The sequence below is a fragment of the Acinonyx jubatus genome, chromosome C2 (genome assembly GCF_027475565.1).
Source record: "Acinonyx jubatus isolate Ajub_Pintada_27869175 chromosome C2, VMU_Ajub_asm_v1.0, whole genome shotgun sequence".
In the NCBI taxonomy this organism is placed as follows: domain Eukaryota; kingdom Metazoa; phylum Chordata; class Mammalia; order Carnivora; family Felidae; genus Acinonyx; species Acinonyx jubatus.
The window spans coordinates 33,913,180-33,929,329 of NC_069384.1; positions in this window are offsets into that span (position 1 = coordinate 33,913,180).

A 16,150-nucleotide genomic window follows, 5' to 3' on the forward strand; every position below is an offset into this window, starting at 1 on the left:
ATGATTAATCTTATAATGTGTTTATTTATAGAAGGGCTTACATCTAAAAGTCAAGTTTTCCTGACAGCATTTATGTGAGGCATTGCTACCCTTATTTTTTCATCAATTTTACCATTAACATACATAACCATGAGAACTTTTTCCATTTATTTAAAAAGAAAGAAAGAAACAAGAAACCTTACATCAGGGTGCTGGTAGAGGAAGTTGAGTCCCTTTATTCTTGAATGATACCACCCCATCTCTACAATTCATTTAGGCTTTTTGAGGTTATTGGTATTGAGTTTATTTTGGAACTCTAATAAGTAATTAAAAAATGTTTTGGCAAAAAAGATCCTCCAAAGAAAGGCAAAGCCTAGTATGCGTTATGTAATGATGAAAAATAGATGAAGGCTATTGCACAAGCCTAAGCTTAGATGGTACCCAGAACCAAGGTATGGCCCTTTGGAGATGAGAAGGAAGGTGCAGATGAGAGAAATGTTAAGAAATAAAATCCATAATGATGAATAACTTACTGACTATAGGTCAATGACATTTAAAAGAGGTGAAGGAAGGCTCTAAGTCCTTAAGTTTGGCAAGCTTAGATGATGGGGGAAATGTAAAATAACATTTGATGAATGAAAGTAAAAGCCACATTGAACTAAATTCAAAGTAAAATAGGGTAGGCACAGCAAGACTGATACAGTAGTTCAATAAACTTGGAAATACGGTCAATCATAATAGATACTCAAACTCTAGGTTTGATTTGCTTGGAATCATGCTTGTAGAAGTCACTTCAAAAACATTGACTTTGATACATGTTTTTTTTTTTCTCTGTTATAATGAATTATTGCAGAAAAGGGTGGGGAGGGGAATAGGCATTAAACATCAATTGTAAAATCTATTTCCAACAAGACATTTAAGAAAATTGCAATTCAACAAATATTTGCTTGAACGTTTAGTGCTGGACTTTTCCTCAAAGAGAAATTATAATTATTCAAGAACACTAATATAATTAAGACAATTATTAGACAAAAAATAACAACATTGAACGACTGCTTTCTAAAAAAGGTTAGATCACTTTTATTCAGAGAGATACAGAGAAAAACAATTGGAGGAGATAGCATTTGTGAGAAAGATTATGACACTGCCTCTAGCCATTGAAATGTTTATTACTGATTTGTGAAAGCATAAGTACAGAGATTCAAAGGGTTTAGAAACTTTTATAGCCATTTGAAAATGTGTTTTGAATATAATGATAACAAATTAAGGCTTGTATTTGATAAGCCTTTTATATCATATGCCTAGCAATTAATCTTTTTATATTACAATTTGGAAATGTGACTGAATAGGAACTTTCAAAACAACTGGCCCTTTACCACAGAGAGGTTGAGAAGCACTGTATCAAAGGATAGATAAAATTTCTACATCAACATGGAAGACGGTCCAAAGTTTTTGCAAAGCAAAGCATTGCACCTGCTCTAGGATCAGGAAGTGGTCTAGTTTCATTGAAGTATAGTGTATATAAAGGTTTAAAGGTAGAAACGTTGTAAATTAGCTTTAAGTTATAACTCTAAAAAGTCTTGAATGCTACAGTTTAATTAAAGAGACTTTTCCTGAACTTCAGGCAAGAAAGGTTTAACATACAAAATGAAACCATCACATAGATAACAGGCCAGTTCTAGTTGTTTCTTGTAGAGATACAATTCTTTTGTTTTAATGTTTATATATTTTGAGAGAGAGGGAGAGGCAGAGAGAGGGAGGGAGAGAGTCCCAAGCAGACTCCTCTGCACTGTCCACACAGAGCCCAATGCAGGGACCCCATCCCAGGAACAGTGAGATCATGACCTGAACTGAAACCAAGAGTTGGACGTTTTAATGACTGAGCCACCCAAGCACCCCTGTAGAGATACAATTCTAACTAGTAATCTTTCCTTTGTATCCCCTCACTTTCTCATCACATATCTATACAAAGCCAGAAGGAAAGACCAACGCCAAATAGTATGTTATATTATATTCTGGTATATTTCCTTACATAGCCAATGATTTCTAAAAATGTATTAACTTCAAAGCCAAATTTCATCAAACATCTCAAAAAATGTGGTCACCCAGGTTTCATTGTGGTTTATTAAGAGACATTATATTTGATAAGTGGGAGGTGGGAAATACCAAGAGAAAAGGAGAAAAGGTTTTAGGGGAAGCCAGTTTCCCAAATACTTATGGCATAAATTGAAGCCCTCAACATAACTTTCATTAAAGGGAATACTTTGGTAAGATAGGAACTTCAAAATTGTGATCTATGATGCTTTAGCTGAATTCAGGCCTTTCCTTGGCTCTTAGAAATAGCTATTGGAGGATATGTAAGCTACAATGAAGCAGACATATTCTAAAGATCCAAGTCAACAACCTCCTAAATTCATCTGTTCTTCTTTTGTTCTAAGTAGTACAATATCCATAATAGTGAAGTTGCATCACAGGATGCAAATGGAGGACTTGACTAGAAGCAATTGTGGAGTTTCTTGTCGAAGTTACTCCTTACATCCTAAAGGACTAAATGAAGAAACAATCTGGTCCTGTATCTTGGCTACCCAATGGCTTTAATCTCCAAATCTATGTGCTCAATCTAAAATGACTTTAAAAGAAATTGGGCACAGACATGATTTTGAGCAAGTACAAAAACAAACAGCAAAAGAAAACCAAGTTTCCATTTATTGAATGCTCATTTGATTACGCATTAAGATCAGATTGATGCTAAACATAAGACAACTGCAATATGTCATTTTTCTATTAAAGGCAGCTTGATAGCTTTGTTCCATTAATAGGCATGTGGCATTTTCAAGTCACCCTCCAGAGTTATCTATTGTTCATTTTGTCTCATGGGGTAGAGTGGTTGTAGTTCCTTTTAGAAAACAACATTTTAAATCACATAGGTCTCCTCGGTATTATCTTTTAAAAAAAAATCCCCTGAATTGATGCTAATGAAGAATATATTTTTTAGATTAATATTAACTCACATAGAAATAGAAAATGAATATGTGCCAAATGTTTTATTAAGTCATTAATTAATGAGAGTACTATAAGATGTTACCACTGGTTCAAAGAAAAATTCAAACAAATCACACATATACAGGCAATCAAGAATAATGAAATAAATCTGCAAATAGATCTAAATCTGATAAATATGTACAGGGCAATAATCAGTTGTGTTTTACTAGACCAAACTCATTTTCATTTTTATGGGTAAGAATTATTTGCCTTATTAACTAGCTCAAAAATGATGAATGGAGGACCACACAAAAGCAGATAACCAGGAAAAGTGTACTATGTAGGACACTCAGTAATTTTTGTGTTTTGTCCATTTTGATGCCTTTGGCAAAATTTCCCTACAGTCCTGTCAACTAAAACCTTCTATCTTTGCATGTTGTATTTTATTGATTTTGTTATATATTATTTCCCCAATTCGTCTTTAAGTAAAAAGAGGAGACAGTCAAGCTTCCTAAAAAGCGGGGTTTCAAATCAACCGCTCTCCAAAACATTTGATTGCCAGGCATTTGAGAAAGGGATGCATTAGGTCACCGTGTTTTCAGTGTCTGACATGGCGGTGCTTGTAAGTAGCCATGTATTGTTTGTGCAGGTTTCCTCCAATTCTTCACATGGAAAATTCATTTGTTTTTAATCCACGACCATTTACTGGCACGTAAAAGATTATGTTTGTTGCAGAAAATCTGCTCGGCAGTATGTGGGGTAGAAGAAAGATATGGGGGACGCTTTGTTCTACCACAGCAGTAGAGTGTAGAGTAAGCATATAGCTTCTCAAATTAGTAAGTGGGAGCGTCAGCAAGCAGTGGGATGTTTAACCAGCAAATGGCTACTGCAGAGGCGGCCCATACCTTACTATGGCTACTGTACCTAACACTGTCAATTGAAAGCCCTGACTGAACACAGCTGCGGGTTGATTGGTGCCCTCTGAATAGAAGCTAGTAGTTTCCAGAAAGGCCCTATTAGGCAGGCATCAATGCTTCCTGGAAACTTGAAAGGGCTATCACAAGCCTGAGGGGCTTTCTAGTTTACTCCTCTGAGCCATGTTGGTTGATTAAGTTTGAGGGTCTTGTGTGAAGTGCTTTGGGAGAGTCCGCATGCACTGTGAGACTGGCAACACAATACGTCTTTTTCTGATTAACTTCCCCAGGGCTCTCAACTCAAAACCTCGCACTTGCACGCATTGCACTTAAAATTTTACAAAAGCCAGAACCCCTGAGGTCTCATTGGCTTCCACTCAAATTTGCCTTTGCTGCCAAAAATTTATCTTCTTTAACAGAGGCCTATATCCTCTCCACTATCTCCCCTTCAGAAAATTGTCCAGCTGTGGATTACACCTCATACGCTAGCCCTGTGATAGCCAAGATAAATCTGACTCTGTGCATACAATCATTCTGATTCAAATAATTACATGCTTGGCTTAATAGTGGGTGCCAGCCACAAATGTGATAATTTCTTCTTCCCGCAGCCTCACACAAAGAAGTAATTTGTTCCATGCCCCCAGCAACAGGTGAATGGCACAAAACATGAGCATTGCGTGCATAGAGAGAAAGGCGCATTTTATGGATAAAATGGGTGACAGAGAAATGATCCATGTGCACAATTACTAAATTTGCATTAATCATTTTGGGATGGATGCTCTCATTGTATGAGTCTTGGGAAATTTGGCAGAATAAAGCTGTTGCCTAGAGGACAAAAATAGCTTTATTCTTGCCGTCATAAGCCTGAGCACTGGGGGATTCAATTCCCTTGCCAACTTTTTGAAACTCCAGCCTGAGGCACTAGAGTGTCACTTAAAGCCCTCCACTTCTTAATCAAATTCTCAGTTTTCCTTTTTCCAATACTTGGGTTTTATTTGCTCTCAAATAACAATACCAAATAAGATTGGCTTTCTCTTGGCACTTATGTGCCATTCCTACACTGGTCTGAGACAATTAAAGGATTCCACAGGTAAAGAAAGTGAAACACAGCTATTAGTATATTTAAAGAAAAAAAAAAGATTTTAGGCTTCTCACAAACTGTTCATTCTAGTTTATAAATTGGCAGGAAGAAATGGTCACTCACTTAAGTGTCACGGAAACCAGTGGTTAAGCCACAGGTGAAAATGAAAGTAAATCTATGCCAGGAAGCGTGTACACAGAAAGCTATACATCTCCAGCTGTGCTACAACTGCAGATTCACATTGGAAGGCTTGGAGGAAAACAAATTAAAACATAATAGATGGTGAAATAGGGAACTGATCAGTATTCATATACTGATATTAATGGGAGCATAAGGCAAGCTGAAGGCCAAGCACAAGCTAATAATAGCCTCCTCCCCAGGTGGGGTATGTGTGACCCTCCCCAGGCACTCCTGGCTGCCCAAGAACAAAGGAAAGGAAAGAAAACAAATGGTTAACCACAGAGATCACAGTCATGCAGGACATAGGTCTCCACTGGTTTACAAATATGTTGGTAAATTACAAGAAAAAGGCAATCTTACCAGTAGCCTAATCTCCAAAAATCTATAGACTCCTGGAACCCCAACATCACCCTGCCCTCCATAGTGATGTGGGGAACAAAGGCAAGAAGGAAATGGCAGGCGAAATTAAATTTCTTTATAATCTGCAGCCCATTGACAAATACTTGAGGCAGAGAGAGTATAACATTTCTCCAAGAACCCCCTACTGTCTTAATGTTAATGCTTTGCTAGGGGGAAAAACAACCTTAGTTTGACAACAGCTAAGCCTCCAGTATCCTGTGGTCTTCTTTAGCATATGAAGATCCCTTTGGAAACTTCCTCTTGTCTTTACCTCCCCCAACTCCATAGTATATAACCGGTCACTCTTCACAATCCCAATGCATCTCTTTCTGCCCAGGAATCCTATCCCTGGGCTTTAATAAAAGCAAATAAAATCACCTTTTTTTTACCAAACATGTCTCAGGAATTCTTTCTTGGCCGTCAGCTCCAAACCCTGACCATTCCAAAACCCCATCAATGTGAATGGAGGTTATATGGTTAATGTTTTTTGTTCTATTAATTATACCTACATTCTAGATCTTCATTTACCTGGGGAACAGTTCCTTCTATGCCCAGAAACTCAGACTGTCACTCTGGAACAGCTGCTTCTCCATCATTCCCGCAAACTCTAAAAGCCTCTTCATGCCTCATCATGACTACCCTCCCCCAACATACCCCTTTAAGATTTCTCTAGTCTCTACCTCCTGTATCTGCGTGTATCATCTTTGTGCATGATCACTGCTATAAATCATTTGACTGGATCCTATTCTTGTTCCGGAGGTGTGCTCCTTAAACAAGCATTTTAAACTAATCTTTCTGCTACTGAGGCCACCCTCACTTGCAAAATGGACATTCCTTTTCTTTTGTTCTGTCTGCAGATGATATCTGAACTAAGTCAGGGGAAGGGGAGTATACCTACAGCATCTGTTATCTCTTCAAACTCCAGTGTATTTCTATCTATATCATTCCCATCTTTCAAATATTTTTTTTTTCTCTCCACAAAGCTTGCCAAGATAAGCAACACGCCCTGATGGCAAGAGATGGAAAATGTGGAAATGCTAATATTTCACAGGACATATTGGACTACTAGCCATCTGTGGTAGGCAGAATAGTGATCCCAAATCAACCTAACTGTCAAAGCCGATGCCCACAGATAAGCCCCACTATCAGTAAAGCAGCCTACCCACCCAGAAAAGGACACAGATGGGGGACAGAGCCAGCCAGAACCACCAGAAGAAGTACCTCTCTTTTTTTGCTTTTAACTTTATTTATTTTGAGAGAGAGAGAAGGAGAGTGCATGAGTGAGGGGAAGGGCAGAGAGAGAGGCAGAGAGAATCGCAAATAGGCTCCCCCCTGTCGGCGCAGAGCTCAACGTGGGGCTTGAATTCACGAACTGTGAGATCATGACCCAAGTTGAATTCAAGAGTTGAATGCTAAAGCAACTGAGCCACCCAGGTGCCTCCGGAAAAACCACCTCTCCAAGCCTCACCTATATTGACAAACTACAAAATCACGATCTCACTAAATGTTTATTGTTTCAAGTTGTTAAATACTGGGGTAACTTCCTGTACATCAATAGCTATTACCACATTTATACCTCCGCCATCTGACTTCACAGAAAGAGTCTGCAGTCCCACGTACTTGCACGCCTAGATTCTTACATGCACGGATTCTGTCACAGCAAGCTTTGTGACTTCTGCCAAGTCATTCAGTTCTTAGGTGTTTCACCTGTAAAATCAGAAGCTGCTACCTTGCAATATACAATACCACATTTGGCTTTGTGACTCCATCAAGGATAAAGAGAAAGAAAGGTTATAAAATATCCCTTTCATTAAGAAGAAGCAAACAAAGAAGATGACTGATATGTGCTCCACACAGATTACCACTTCTTATTTGACTGGAAGAATGAATTTTAGCAGCTCCAAATGCCGAGGTAAGCCCTGAGTTTAATATATACTTTTATTTCACATCTTCTCTTTATTCATACACCACCACAGAGAAAATGGAAGGATACAGTTCAGTAACAATAAAAATAAACAGTAAACAATATAAAGAAAGGAGAGTTTGAATTGTCAAGCATTAAGCCCCATTAGACCCTTATCAAAAAATAACACATTGCTCTCTATTTCTATATAACTTAGTAACTTTTATAGTGAAAAAAAATTAGAGAGCAGCTCTATGCCTTTTGAAACAGAGCTAATCACCACAGCAAAACTGAGTATTGTTTTATTTTAAATGTAGGACAAACAGAACTGTGTGTGTATTCCAAACCTACTCTTCTTGACTCCGTGGTGTTGAAGTTGGCCTCTAACATTTCCCTGTGCCGGCTGACACAGTGTCAGGCTTGGTCAATAGAGGGTGCTGGAGGGATACCGCAAGACAGAAACAGAAGAATCTTCTCTTCCAGATTGAGAAGGCTCTTGTAAGCAGAAAGAGTTAGATGTATACAGAAAAAAAAAGGGGGGGGGGGGAACGTAGCTTTCGTGACATGAGAGATGTCATTTTAGGTCCCCAGCTATTTTTGTGAACTATGCCCCACTGGACAATACTTGCCCTGCACACTCTGTGCAGAACTTCCTAAGAGGTGTTGGGATTACAAAGGAATGCAAAAACCCCAGCATTAAGGATGTCAAAGAAACAAAAGGAATGCAAAAACACAGTCTCTAGGAAATAGAGGCTAGGAAGTAGCCTAACTATACCAGACACAGTAGATCGATCCATGGTAAAACTCCCAGTGCTTTTTTCCAAAGACTCACCTAATGCACATTCTATAGTTGTCTTTTTAGGATTCAGATCCCGTTGAGCACTCAAACACTGGACTAACTGGAGCCAGAGGACTGATGATACTGATCCTTGCTGGTCTTCTCAACTAGGACAGGGACTCTGTCAGTTTAGGATGACTTTTGCCCCAGTTCTATACTGAACTCTCCTTTGTCAAGCCCCTTCATGAATATGCATTCACCCTCTGCTTAAAACCTCCCCGATTTTGTTGTTTGGAGAATCACAGCTTTGGAAATTTTTCCTTGTGATTTTCTTAATTGCTTCTAATAAAGTTTATTTTGTGTGACAACTCCACCTGGTGTAGTCTCTACCTGTAACTTACCAAGGAGCGAACTCCCATTAGATCCTTATCCTCTTTCGTTGCAGCTCCCAGTAGATGGGTAGACAGGTGGCCCAGAGGCAGTAACCCTCTGGCAAGTTATTCAGCCCCAGTGAACTGCTCCCCTGGGCCAGCTCAGTCCTCCAACACTCCACAGCAAGCTTCTCTGCCCCCAGCTGGCTGCATTGTACAGACGAACTCCAGCTCCTAGCATTGCATTGACTATGGTACATTACAAACAACAAGAGCTATTGTATCATTGTGAATAGCAGTCAATTATTATCACATCAAAAAATTATATCAAAAATGCATAAAAATTAACATTTCATGTATCATTTGTAAAGTTTCAGAAACAAGACTTCCTGCTTTTCAAAGTGGGAAGCTAACTGTGCTATCAATGAATAAGCAAATTAAGAGTTCTTTTCAGGCTGACTTTTTTTCTGAAGAATATAAGTTTTCACTGATTACAGTCAGAAGAAAGACAGTAGTCTTATTCTTTAGCATGTAAAATATCAGCCATGGTATTAAGAAGGTATCAGTCTGGAATAATATCTGTAATATAAACACTTATGCAGTCTTAAAATATTGCAAAATTTTGCTAAAGAGAAATAAATTCTCCTTAGAAACTTATTGTGAACATGGGCTGGAAGAAGTTAATCATTATGTGGCTTATAGTTTGCTCAGATCAAGTTGCCCAAAAGCAGAGTTTAAGAAGATCTTTTCTAGGTGCCTGGGTGGCTCAGTCAGTTAAGCATCCAACTTGGGCTCAGGTCATGATCTTGGGTTCATGAGTTCAAGCACTGCATTGGGTTTTCTGCTGCCAGCACTGATCCTCTGTCCCCCTCTCTCTGTCCCTCCCTTGCATGCTTGCTCTCTCTCTCTCTCTCTCAAGAATAAATAAACATTAAAAATTATATTTAACAAAAAGAAGACTGTTTCGCTGATGACATCTTAAGGAAATAATCCCAGGAGAGATCACTAAGGAAAGTGGGAGGAGGGAAGACACAAGCCAGAGAAAGAGAAGAAGGTAATGAAGGGTACATTTGCAGACAATGTCCCAGAAGAGTATGTTCAACCTGTGACTGCAGAACTCTAGAGTACTCTGTTTCAGAATTGTCCCAGCCTGAGGCAAGGAACCTGGGTGGTCATACTCTACTAAAATCAGTCATTGGCTAAGGGCCTACTAGAAGGAAAAGTCCCCATCCAGGCATTTGAGGTTCCCTGGGGTGAATCCAACGGCATCTGAGCATCTGAGTGGAACAATAACATTTGCTGCTTAACAAAAGAAAATAATCTTTCTGGCCTTAGTATTTTTATTTCAGATGATCCTAAGAACTATTCTGAACAAGCTATAATAGAGAAAAGACCTAGAATCAAAGAACTTATCAAAAGATCATGCATGATGTCAAATAGTGATGACCAGAGATAGATTTAGAGATCCCTTGGTACTCTACAAGTCAAGATCCCTCTCTTGCAGAATAAATAGCAATTTCTAAGGAAATACAGGGAATCATATGAAAGTCCAAGATTACACGCTGTTTAAGCATAATCACTGGAGACTATAGAGGCAAAAGATTCTCCAGGAATCTGAGAGTCTATTTTCTTCTTAACAGTGTCACCTTATGTACTTATTTGAGACTCTAGGCTGACCCCAAATATTTAGGTATGCTTTCCAATTTGGGTTCAAAATATTTCTCTTTGGTTCTATGCAGCCTGAATCTGAATCATATCCATCCTCTGATGATATGTAAATACTGACAGTAAAAATGTGAAGGATAAACTGCTGAGCCAGAGAACACGAAGAATGCAGAGAAGCATGGGCTTTTTAAGGCTGCAACCAAAAAAAAAAAAATGGCAACTGATAAAATTATTATCTAAAAAAATCTGAATTCCACCCTCATGAGGAAAATATAAAGACAAGCAAGATGGCTTCAGCATAACTTAACTAAGCAAGGATGTTTAAGGATTACAGAACACCAATGTCTGTATTTATTTCAGGTAATGAAACATCACTCATACCCAGAAAGTGTATATACCTGAAAATAAATCTCAGTTTACAATGACATTGTAAGAGGGTAAGATTCACAAGGAATACCCGCGATGATGTGTTACAGGATCAGATTGTTTTGTTTCTGGCAGATTTTGATATATTATAAATATCATTACATATGGTTCAATCTTGGGCAAAGAATGAAATATATAAATCAGACTCTACTCCTTTTCAAAAGAATTAAGAATATAGCAAGGTTAATCACATAAACCCAAATAATCACAGAAACACTTTCTCAAGTTCACAGATTTAAAGTGAAAGAAACATGGGATGCCTGGATGGCTCAGTCGGTTAAGCTTCCGACTCCAGGTCAAGGTAGTGGGAATCAAGCCCAGCATGGAGTCTACTTAAAATTCTCTCTCTCCCTCTCCTTCTGCCCTTCACCTGCATGTACTCTCTGTCAAAAAAAAAAAAAAATTAAAGAAACATTAATTGCCTAAAAAGTAAGAAGGGAGATTGAAATAAGAAGAGATAAAACAGCAAAAACAAAATTTTAGTGACACTAAAATCAAACATCTCTTCTTCCCCATCTCTCTCTCTCTCTCCTTCTCCCTTTCCCATTCCTAATGAGGAATGAATTACATACTCTAATCTTTAGCATACAGTTCAATGATTGACTTTTTACATACACACGTGTATAGACCATTTCCAGCACCCAACCCCCCAATTAAGTCTCCCAGAGTAGCAATTATTCTAATCCTTATCACCATGCATACATTTTCCTACTTTGCAACCACTTGTAAGTAGATTCATACAGTATGCATTTTTACTTGCTTTATTATAATTCATTCTGTATTTGAGATCATTTATGTTATTGCATTATAGAAGGTTTATTTTGTGATGGAATGATTCTAAAATTAGGTTACAAAATCGGATTTATCTTCTTTTCCTTCATTTTGTTTCTTTTCAATCCCTCACCTAACTGTGTATAGCAAAGGTGCAGATTTCTGTTTTAACTTCAATATACAGTAAGCTTTCTGTAATGAGCTGGGCTAACTAGAGTTCAGAGAGAAACTTACAAGCATCTAAGAAACTCTTATAGAATTTAAAATTTAAATTCTTGATATTTATTAGTTTCTAAAGCATAAAAATGGGGTACCTGGGTGGTTCAATTGGTTGAGTATCCTACTCTTGATTTCAGCTCAGATCATGATCCCAGGTGTGTGGGACAGAGCCCCACATTAGGCTCTGCACCAAGCGCGGAACCTACTTAAGATCCTCTCTCCTTTTGCCCCTCTCCCACTCATGCTTTCTCTCTTTCTCAAATTAATATATATATATATATATATATATATATATATATATAATTTTTGAGTGACTTTGGAACAAAAAAAAAATTTTGAAAGTGAGAGAGAGAACCTGTGAGCAGGGGAGGGGCAGAGAGAGAGAGAAAGAGAGAATCTTAAGCATGCTCCATACCCAGACCTAGGAGGGACTCCATCCCACGACCATGAGATCATGACCTGAGCCGAAATCAAGAGTTGGAGGCTTAACTGACAGAGTCTTCCAGACAGCCCAGAACAAAATGTTAATAAATACTCTATTTAAATGTATGTACTATTCAAGAGGAACAATATTATTTTTAATATATTTTACTCTTATTTTCAGCCTTTTGAAAATCTAAGCAACTATTAAATATAAAAACACAACATACAAATGCATGCACTTTCCTCTACTAAATGTAAGAACAAAGAGTAATCCTCTCAGATAAAAGGTTGATATGATCCAATAAAATTGAATTTCAGTATATAATAAAGATGATTATGCTAGTAATGATGATGGTCTGATGATTATTAAAATGGTGATGATAATAATAAAAGCATCTAAATGTATTGAAAGCTAAACATATCCCAGTATTTTACATGTTGCATCACTCCTAAAAATCTTACAGGTTATGTGTGATAATTAGGTCTTCTTTTGTGAAATAGAAAATTCAAGAGTTTAAGATGTTCAAAGTCATACACACACAATTAATTCAGAACCGGAATTTGAACTAAAGGAGAATGACTTCAGGCCTTTACTTTTAACTATAGGTTGAAATACCTACATCCACCATGTTATGTTACCACTAAAGTTGTTGCTAACTTGTATCTGTTATCTTGGGCTAAAAGATAAATAAATAACAACACCAGCCAAAGGCATCTCCTGTTCCATGACTTCTCATAGGAAAGCAAACAACAGCAAAAGATTGTTTAACACATACATGCATGTGTGTGTGTGCAGGTGTGTATGTGTGTGGTATTATAACAATAACCTGACCCTTACCTACTAGGTTTATAAAATCAAACATTGAACTCTACTTAGGGATTTAACAGCCTATCCTTTATCTTTTCTAAGCTTGGGGAAAAAATATTTTTTCTGTTTCCCTTCCAGAGGTGAGAGGTGGCCTTTTTACTAATCTCCAAGAGTGCGTATGAATTAATTCAAACCTGGCAAAACCTTTCACTTGAAAGAATGGAGGTGGTTATGTTATGGGACCTCTGTTAAAGAGACAGAGGCTTTAAAGGTACTGCCCTGTCTCTACATGTTATTTATTCTCAGGAAGAGAACATCAAAACTGTTCCAATTCTTTTCAGAGAAACTGCTTCTTTTATGTGTTTTATTTTGAGAACCAATCTGCCAAAATTACTTTAATCTTCTAAATCATTCTTAAAAACTTTTAAAAATGTAAATTCTAAAACATTCTCTTTGGAAGAAAAGGGTAGGGGTGCAGGTTGGTGGGCTATCAAAGGAAATTCCAGATAGGGCAACCAGGGAGACAAATGAAAATTATTGCACAATTCAAACTTTATTGACTTAATATTTAGTATTCTTTAACCTTTTCATCAATTTATAGACTTTCATTGAAAAATAAATGTGTACAAAGAATTGAAAGAAGGTTTGTAAAAATGCAGTTAATTGAAAATCATATTTAGGAAAATATTTCAGTCTCTAGGGCAGTCCTTTTCAGCAGGAATTATTTATTTTACTTTCCCTTCAAATAACACAAAAATTTCTGCATGCCTAGTTTTCAAACTGTGAGGAAAACATGAATACTTCTGTTTGATGCTAACCATAACAAAAAGATAACTTCTTTCCATTGTCAACATTAGATGTTTCCTTATAGTAATGGCAAGTGTGTTAAGCAGTAAATTGTACTCCTTCTGAAACTGAAAAGTACCACCATCTCCTGGGTATTCATGAAAATTGCATAAAAGATTACAGTGTTAGTTGGTAACTTCCAATATGTTCAATACAAACTTGGAGATTCTTCTGCTAGGGACACTCATCCCAGTGAGCAAAGAGGCAAAATTCAAAATCTTTATTGAGACTTTCCCAACTTGTTCAGCCAGCCCAAAAGTGAAATGATTTCACAAGTTTCAACTAAACAAACACTTCTAAGCAAATCAGAGTATAAAAGGATCATTTTTAATCCTAAGACATTTTCAGGTCATGTAAAAATTGTTTGTCAAATATAATTGTTCTCTGTCCCTTTTTAAACATCATGATGTTTGGCTTTGAAATGTATTTGACTGTAGTAAGATTGACATTACACAGCAATTTATATGTAGATTCTAAAATGGTGAGTACAAAGACTCAGACCCTCAAAGAGAGCCTGCAAAATATAATTATAAACCGGGGCAGAAGGAATCCTTGGTTTCTGAAATCTACCTAGAGATATTACCAATAGAAACACAGTATAGAATACCGTGAATACACAACTACTCCTGAAAATTGGCTAATGTTTTTAAGCCTCATTTCCCTAGTAGGGAAGAACTCATTGCTTTTCAGGCATAAGTAATTTACAGAAAGATAATAGTCTTTCCTTTTGCATTTAAAATCTTCTAAAGCACTTACATATGTGTTTAAATGTTAAACTAACTTTCTTTTTTTAAAGTTCACATGCGAGTTTCATATGTGACTTTGCTTTTATGAAAGAACTACATTACCAGCTATTTTCACTAACCAAAAGAAATCCAAAGAGGATTTTCAGTTTTACCAAAAAAGGGTAAAAGCAAAAGTAGCACTTAGTGTTTGCCTTGTTCATTAGTCCTCATTAGAGGTAGCATGAACCCCAAGCTGTGAAAGTGGCCCCGCCAACCTTCTTGTCTGGGAACATCTCAGCATCTCCACCTCCAGCTACCATGACTTTGAACTGTGCCTGTGAGCATCCTTTACCTCAGATTTTTTTGTACATCCATTAGCAAGATGTATCCTAAGGTACCAGAAAAGTCTAAGAGAGGTTACTTTTTGAGTATGGGAATGCTAAAAAAAATTTTTCATATATTAATGCTCATTGTTTCTTTGCTTTATGCTAGTTTGGCTTAGAAAAGGTTTCATAGCAACACTACCTTCAGATAGAGAGGACTCCGATAGATAAATATACACACACACACATACACACACACACACACACACAGACTGTGAAGAAATTTCTGTCTACAATGGAAGAGGAGGATATGAAATGGAGAATCTCACACATGCACCTTCAGAACAACAGAATTTAAGAACAGAGAGATTAATTTTCTATAAATGCCTGTTTTAGAGAAAACTGAGACTTATCCTCTTACCAATGAATATCTGCCAGGGATCCCTCCCCAGCCTCAAGCCAATGGTCTTACTGTTGGACTCCGGCTGGATTTCTGCCTCTTTGCTCACCTTTCCCATAAATAGAGCCACCCCAAACTCTCCACAGATTTGCCTGTAGCTTGCTACAACATGCATATCCTGAATTTCAATTCCTCTGTCATTCCCAAATAAACTCAGTTCCTGAAATTTTAGCTTGCCTCAGTTTACCTCTTTATTAATGTTTACAATACATATATCTGAAATTTAGAACTCAGAACAGAGTACATTGTGACAGATATATTAATCATCTTCAAATGAGGAATCTAAGGTTCATTATAATAAATTAACCAAAGTAACATCATTAGCACAAAGTAGAACTCAGTGCAAATTTAATCCTTTAAAGTGGAAGCCCCATGCACTTTCCATTACACCAGGAAGGAAAAAGTATCCTAGAACTATTATTTTAAAAGGTACCATATAACTTAAATATGGAACACTAGAATGCAATACTTAAGATTTCTGATGGCTGAAAAGTCCTGGTGAGGGTCACCTCTTTTTCTATATCCTCCCCATTCCTGGCTCCAATCTGAAGTGATTAGTCAGAAAGATAAATGAAATAAATAAACTCTTAAGACAAACCACCAGGTGAAATTGCATCAGTGACTACTTTCCTAGGGAAAGACTAGAATCCCAGAAGGAATTTGAATACCCTAATATATCATGGATTAAGCTCACGCTTTTGAAATTGCAGTGATTTTCTCCACCCAAAGATAAGTTAAATGGCAGAATACCAGAGGAAACAAAAATAGAAACTGGATTTACCATTCTGTTAAAATAAAAGAATTTACTCTGCAAGCCTTTTACTGAATCAGTTCCCATTGAAGAATATAAAGCTACTAAGTACTGCAGTGCCAGTCATCTGCAAAAACTTCCAAATG